We start from the raw sequence: 6,740 nt of genomic DNA on the forward strand, positions 1-6,740 counted from the left end.
CTTCAGGAATATATCGAATTATCGTTGGAAAAAGGTGAGCTTTGGTTCCGCCTCTCGATGATGCTCGAAGGAAATCGAATTCATTACGAATCACACGTGTACACGTCTGTACATGTGTTTTTTTGATCATCTGATTTGTTAAAACAATGGATTTTTTTTAATAATCGATTTGGAGAGGTTGCTTGGTTCATTTTTGAAGTTTGATAAGGATTGAATTTGATAAGTAAATTTAATCTTCTATTTATTTTAGAGATATCAACAGTTATCTATCTATTTCCTTCTACTGGAGTGGAAGGAAGAGAGATCGAGCACCCTCTTTGCGTGTTCGAATTTGATTATCTAGGACTCTTATGAAACCTTTGGCAAGTTCTCATTGTAACAGTTTAATTTGGAAAGAAAATGGTATTTGAAGGGTCAGATAGATAGATAAAGCTTTTATTTTCTTTTCGATTTTTGATAAATCAAATTTATAAACAAAACACCAGTATATCGTTAAATATCATTATATTCATCTTATTTTAAGCATCCCTATTCCGTATCATGAATTATACGTTATTCCATATAACGATTAAAAACATATACTTACATATACTTCATCATCTACAGATATCAATTGCACGCAACAACAAAGAAAAATTATCCCATACGAATCCAACCCTCGCAATATCTTCCAATCACCATCCGCAAGAAAAAGAGCTGATCCACCCCCAAGATTCACTCATTCAGGAGAGATCTCTCCGCGTCGAAAGATATTCGAAAGGCTTGCAGTTCATCGAGGAGAGCTCGTGTCATTAAGCGGTTGTCCATCACGCTCGTGTCCGTGTGCCATTACAGAAAATGACTGCGCACGGTCTGGCGCGGCCGATGGAAGAGGGGTTAGGCTCTTAACTTTCACTAACGACCGAAGTTTTTCGGTGTCCGAGCCCCGAGTGGCTGGGTATCATAAATTCAAAATGGCGGACCCTTTGGGGGGTGAAAACAAAAGCCACTCGGGTCGAGCCAGTGTAGAGAAGTCCTTCCATGGTTATGGTGATGGTGGTGGTGGTGGTGGTGATGGTGTCGGTGGGCAACCCTTCTGAAGTCCTTTCTCGCGGGGAGGAGGATACGATGAGGATTTTCGAGGGGTCGCGCCACCGAAAATGGCGGACCCAATTAACCGAGCCTAGGCTACCGTACACCCGCGTTCTGGAAATTGTCGAAGGGACGAAGAGGAGGAAAGAAGAAGACCGAGGAAGAGTCTTTCGTAAAGGATGCGTGCGTTTCCGCGCTCTCAGCACCCCATTTTTTCTTTTTCTTCTTTATTTATCTACCTAACTATCTTCTTCTTTCTTTCTGTTCATACAGACCCTTGGATTTACGTCTTGTTGACCTTTTTCAAGCTGGTGCGCGAGAATGGAACGATGGATACATTGCTCTCTGTGAGTAGTTAGTTAATCGTCTCCTTTGGCAGTGGGATTTTTCGTATGTGAGTCTTATCTGATAGATATTCGAGTGTCTTGATGAAGTCTCGTTAATTCTCTTTTACTGGATGGATATCTAATTTCTTTTTAATAAGTAAAAAAAGAGATTCGATCAAATTATTCGAGTGGGATTTTTAAATATCTTATTTGATATAATTATGTGATTGTTTTTTCTTGATTAAATTTATTTGATACTTTTACTTATTTTAAGTATTAATATAATTTTTGAAGAAAAATAGAAAATATCTTTTAAAGAAATTCCTCTAAATTTATCAATATCTATTGCGATAAGAAGACACTTTCCAAGAGAGAAGGCAAAGTACACTTTCCGGCCAAGCTTAAAACTTAAGTCAGATTATTGAAAACTCGGATTACCGAGATTGGAGAACTTTTCTGGAAAAGTTGCAGACTCGATTTTACTTGGAAACAACGCAGAAATCGTTTGACCATATTCGGGCACGCTTTGTCGGCCGACTATGCCGAGATGCTTGGAAGCGTAATCTGCGTAGCATGCCGCGGGGTTCAAGCGAGGAATGAATTGTGATTTGAATTACAATCTTGTTTAGAACCTCGTTGAGAATATATGAAGGGAGCATCCCTCTGAACAGGATTTCTCAGTGGTCCAGAAACTGGATGGACAAGCTCCGCGCAAACATTAAATCGTGATCTTTGATCTCGTTTGACCGGATGCTGGACCTTTGTTCTACCTGTTTCACTGGACAAGTGTCTGGCATTTATCACGCGTGCTTGTATCATTCATCTCTTTTATGAATCTTTTCAATTAGTTTACTTTTCAAAATCAGAGAAAAAAAATTCTTTTTTATCAATCACTTATGATTGAATACCTTTTTTAAAAAGATAACATTTAAAAATTATCTCGAGAAGAAATATATATCTTCATATTTATGAGTCTTTCTAGTTTAATTAGAATTAATTAAAACATAAATGCAATATGCAATCGTATCTACGTGTATGTATCTAAATATATTCAAGATTGAAATATAATACTCACTAACAAAGATATTACAATCGCCTACAAGAGAATTACATCAAATAATAACCTGGGCAGCGAGTCACAATCAAGAAGAAAGCAGCAACAACGTTTCATTTCCATCTCCACTCGTACACTTCCTCGTCCCCATCCACACACGGACAAACCATCCATCTCTCTCTCTCTCCTCGCTCTCTCAAGTTCAAAGATACCTCCTGTAAGGACAATAAGGAGGAGCGCCTCTCCTACGCTCGATCCTCGTCTCATTCCTCCGCGATCTTTCGCATTATTTCTTACTCGAGACACGTAGGTCGAACAAAGGACGAAGTGAGAGCGACCGAAGGAGGAGGCAAAGAGGCGAGGGTAGCCCACGAGAGAAAGAAGACGAAGACGAAGACGAAGAGGAAGGAGACGAAGAAGGAGGAGTTGGCGAGATCCTCACCGTCTCAAAGAGTGAAAGTCGACGTCTCTTTGAAGCGGTATTAACCGGCCGATTCCATCGAATTTGCCGTGTGGCGGCTCGATGCGCCCGTGAGTTCGATCACGGGAATGCGATAGCTTGTATATTTGTAGAAGTAATAACGGGCGAGGGGAGAGAGAGAGAGAGTGAGTGGTCGTAGGAAGAGTACGTTCGTCGCGAAGAGGAAGAGGAGGAGGAGGAGGAGGAGGTGGAGGGTAGCTTGGCGACACTCAAGACCTCTCTCTGCAACCCGGTCCCCGCTTCCTCTTACTCTCATTCCATCTTCTCGCTTGCTCCCAAGCTCGCCGAGCTGTACAAGGGTCCATCTCATAGCAACGCCCACGGAAACCCGAATCGATACGACGCACTGTTCTGGAAATTCGCCGGATTTTCCCGCTCTCGTTTTCGAATTTCGACCGGCCACCTTGAAGATCGTCCTCGACGCTAGGAATAGGGCCACCGGCTGACTGGGTGGCCGGTGAGAGTTGTCGGCGCGGCGAGAATCTCTCCTCTTGGCGGGATCTCTTCGTCGCAATATTCACACTCGGCAACTATAAATTCGAGAATCATGCCTGGATCGAGGGGCCAAAAATTTTAACCCTCTTGGTTACCTTTGATACGATTGGTGGAAGGAGGGAAACAGCGGTCGGAGAGGAGGGAGGGATTTTTTTTGATAAAGGTGGTCCTTATCAGCGGCGGACACACGGGTGTTGGTCTCTCCGGTTCTTGAAAAACTGCACGGGGAGATTGCCTGGCCTCGTAATGCGCGCGAATCCGCCGTTTGCATCCCTCTGCGCTTCGATTACCGACCCTCTTTACGCAGGGAGTCGTAGCGATGCCTCGTTTTTCCTTCTTACCGTTTCTTGAATGCGGTTGGATGGTGCCGCGACTGGGTTACAGAAGTGAGATACGAATCGTGACATGTTAGGGGTATTTAGTTTTGGCAAGCAAGAAATCCTTAATGATTTCCTGTTGCGAAATATCTTTCACATATATATCCTAGAAGATATAATTAATAATCTATGAATATTTTTGTAGGTGATCGAAATTCTATAGTTAATTATTATTTTTTATTTGATCTTAAGTTTGTTTCTAACAAATATTATTATTATAACCATGCACATCGTATTTTCTTTATTTTCAAAATTATTCTTTCAAGAATAATGTCTTTTTCGCAAATTAAATTCGTTTAAAATCTTAGAATTATCCCAATATATCGCATCAAATTCTCTCTCTCTCTCTTTTCAAAGATCTCCGTCTTCCATCCCTCAAACTCTTCACGCAGCTATCAAGGATATTGCACTTTTCATAACAACCGTACATTCTTCTTCAATGTAGATTCTTCTACGTCCAACATTTTTCATAAGAAAGGGAGACGCAAAAAGAAGAAGAAAAAAAGATCCAAAAAGAAGTCGAGGGGGGAGAGAGTCTTGAAATGGCGCGAAAGGAACGAGGCGAGTTTGTATTCTCCGCGTTTTCCTCGTTTTTACTGGCGTGGCCAGTCAGGCGTCTTGTCATGCATGACCGATGCCGATATATGTACAGCGCGGGATGCACACGCTCAGGAGCAAAGCATCGTTGGAAGAGTCCTCTTTGCCTCTCCTCCCTCCCTCCTCCACCCTCTTCCTCCACCCCCATTTCATCCACGAAGAGGAAGAGGGGCTTCGTTTCACATTCGTTTCCAGATCCAGTGAAAGGTTCGTGCACGAGAAATCCAGAAAATTGGACAGAGCGATCGGTTCCCGGCCAACCCGTTCCTCAAATGAACGATCATCTGGAATCCCATAAGCCATTTTTCTCCGCGACCGAGAGGATCCAACGGGTCAAACGGATAGAAAAATTTTGAAAACCGATTCCGGCGGATTTTCCATTTCCCGCTGAACGAAGGAAACCCGCCTTCTTAATTCCTCCGGTTATTTAAACCTTTCGATTTTCGCGATCAGGAAATGATATTCAGCGCGTGCAAAATTTACGAAGGAAATACCCCCAATTCTATTTGGAAATCTGTTCTAAATCTCGATTTCCAGAGATTGAAGATTGTTTTCAACTTATTAAACATGTAGAACGTTTAAAATTTAATCGTTTCATCGATTTTCCAAACTTCCGATATATTTTATTTAAGTAATTCTTCCATAGATAACCTAAGCTAAAGTAAATAAAATATCATTTCTATTTAAATAATTATTCATCGATAATAAATTTCCTCTTCGAATTCTTCGTTTTAGAAGACGAAATAATATTATCCGCTTGAAAGAATAATAACTGATTATCTGAAGAATTGGATCAATAATTGATATATCAAGAATCGCGAAGGATCTTCTTTTTTATTTCCATCCAAGATATTTTCTATTTCTTATTTATATAAATTTTTTCATAAATAATCTAGATATAATAAATAAAAAATTATCTCTACTTAAATAATCATTCGTCGAACAAGTTTCCTCTTCGTTCTGAATAAATAAAATAAATAAATATCATCCCTGTGAAACAATCCCTGGTAATCGTACTCGTTCTTCACTCGAACCACTCGATATCAAGAAAATCGGGGAAAAAACTTTTCTCTTAATTAAGCTCCGTCATTTATTTATTATTAACGAAGAGCATTTTCCATCTTCGATCGTTGAATATTAAAACGACGCTATTGAATTAGATGTCGAACGGAACAGGGGTTGATCACCACTGTCGCGAATTTGTCTACATGGGCGATTGTGGTCAGTCGATGCAGGATCGACAAGGTTCTACTACTCGTTTATCCAGTTTCCAATCCAGTTTTCACGATGAACTTTGACCTCGAAACGGGGCCAGCCCTGTCAACACAGAGGGCGCGCGCGCAGAATGACAAATGTCGTTGCGACCACTAATATTGCTGCACAACAAATTATATTCGAGGTGATAAAATCTAACAGGAGAAGCTAGATAAATAGTGCTCGAAGAAGGTAAGAAGTGTAATCGATACTCTTCGTCACTTTTTACTTTTGGGCATTTCAACAAAATTTTCAACGATATTTAGATGAAGTTGGAAGGTCGAGATTTTGTTTTAAATATTTTCTTTAATTTCAGAACCGATGTTTCATACAGTTTTTTTGTCTGTTTCAGGTATCGCGTGGAAAGTGGACCTGGACCTGGACTATTTCGAGAATGGATAACTTGGATTTTTTTTGGATTTCTTTTGGACTTTTCTCAAGAATATTGTATGTTTCGAGTGAAGATTATATAATATTCTGATTGCGAGATTTTTAGACGCATTGATTGTTTTAATAAGAAGGTACGAAATTTTATGGAATATTCTTTTTATATACAAAGAGGATTAATTATTGGATTAAACGGAGAAAAATATATTATTAGGGAAAATATAATCATTGCTATTAATAATTTTCTACTGTTGCTATTATTTTTCAAGTTTTTTTTTTTCTATTACATCTTTATTTAGCAAGACAGTGTTTCTTGTGATTATAAATGAGAAGGTAGTATATTTGTAGTATCATAAAAGTACCTAGCTTAGAACAGTACCTTCAAATGACTATAAAACAGGATCTCGTAACTTCACATTTACGATCCTTGGAATTAAAATGCAGTATCATCCTCTTTTACCACAAAGTTGCATCGTTTAAAATTTCTAAATTATCTATAAAGAATTAGCGAATTGTTAATTCGTTTTTTCAAAGAATTTTATGATGTTTATAAATCGAAAGTGTATTGATACTTTTATCACTCAATTATTACTTAATAATATAAATTAATTAATAACAATAAAAAGAAACTAGATATCATTGATTATGATATAAACACGAAAGGGTTAATAGTGATACCCATAACAATCAATGCGTCA

This window comes from Apis mellifera, linkage group LG10 (assembly GCF_003254395.2).
Source record: "Apis mellifera strain DH4 linkage group LG10, Amel_HAv3.1, whole genome shotgun sequence".
Taxonomy (NCBI): Eukaryota; Metazoa; Arthropoda; class Insecta; order Hymenoptera; family Apidae; genus Apis; species Apis mellifera.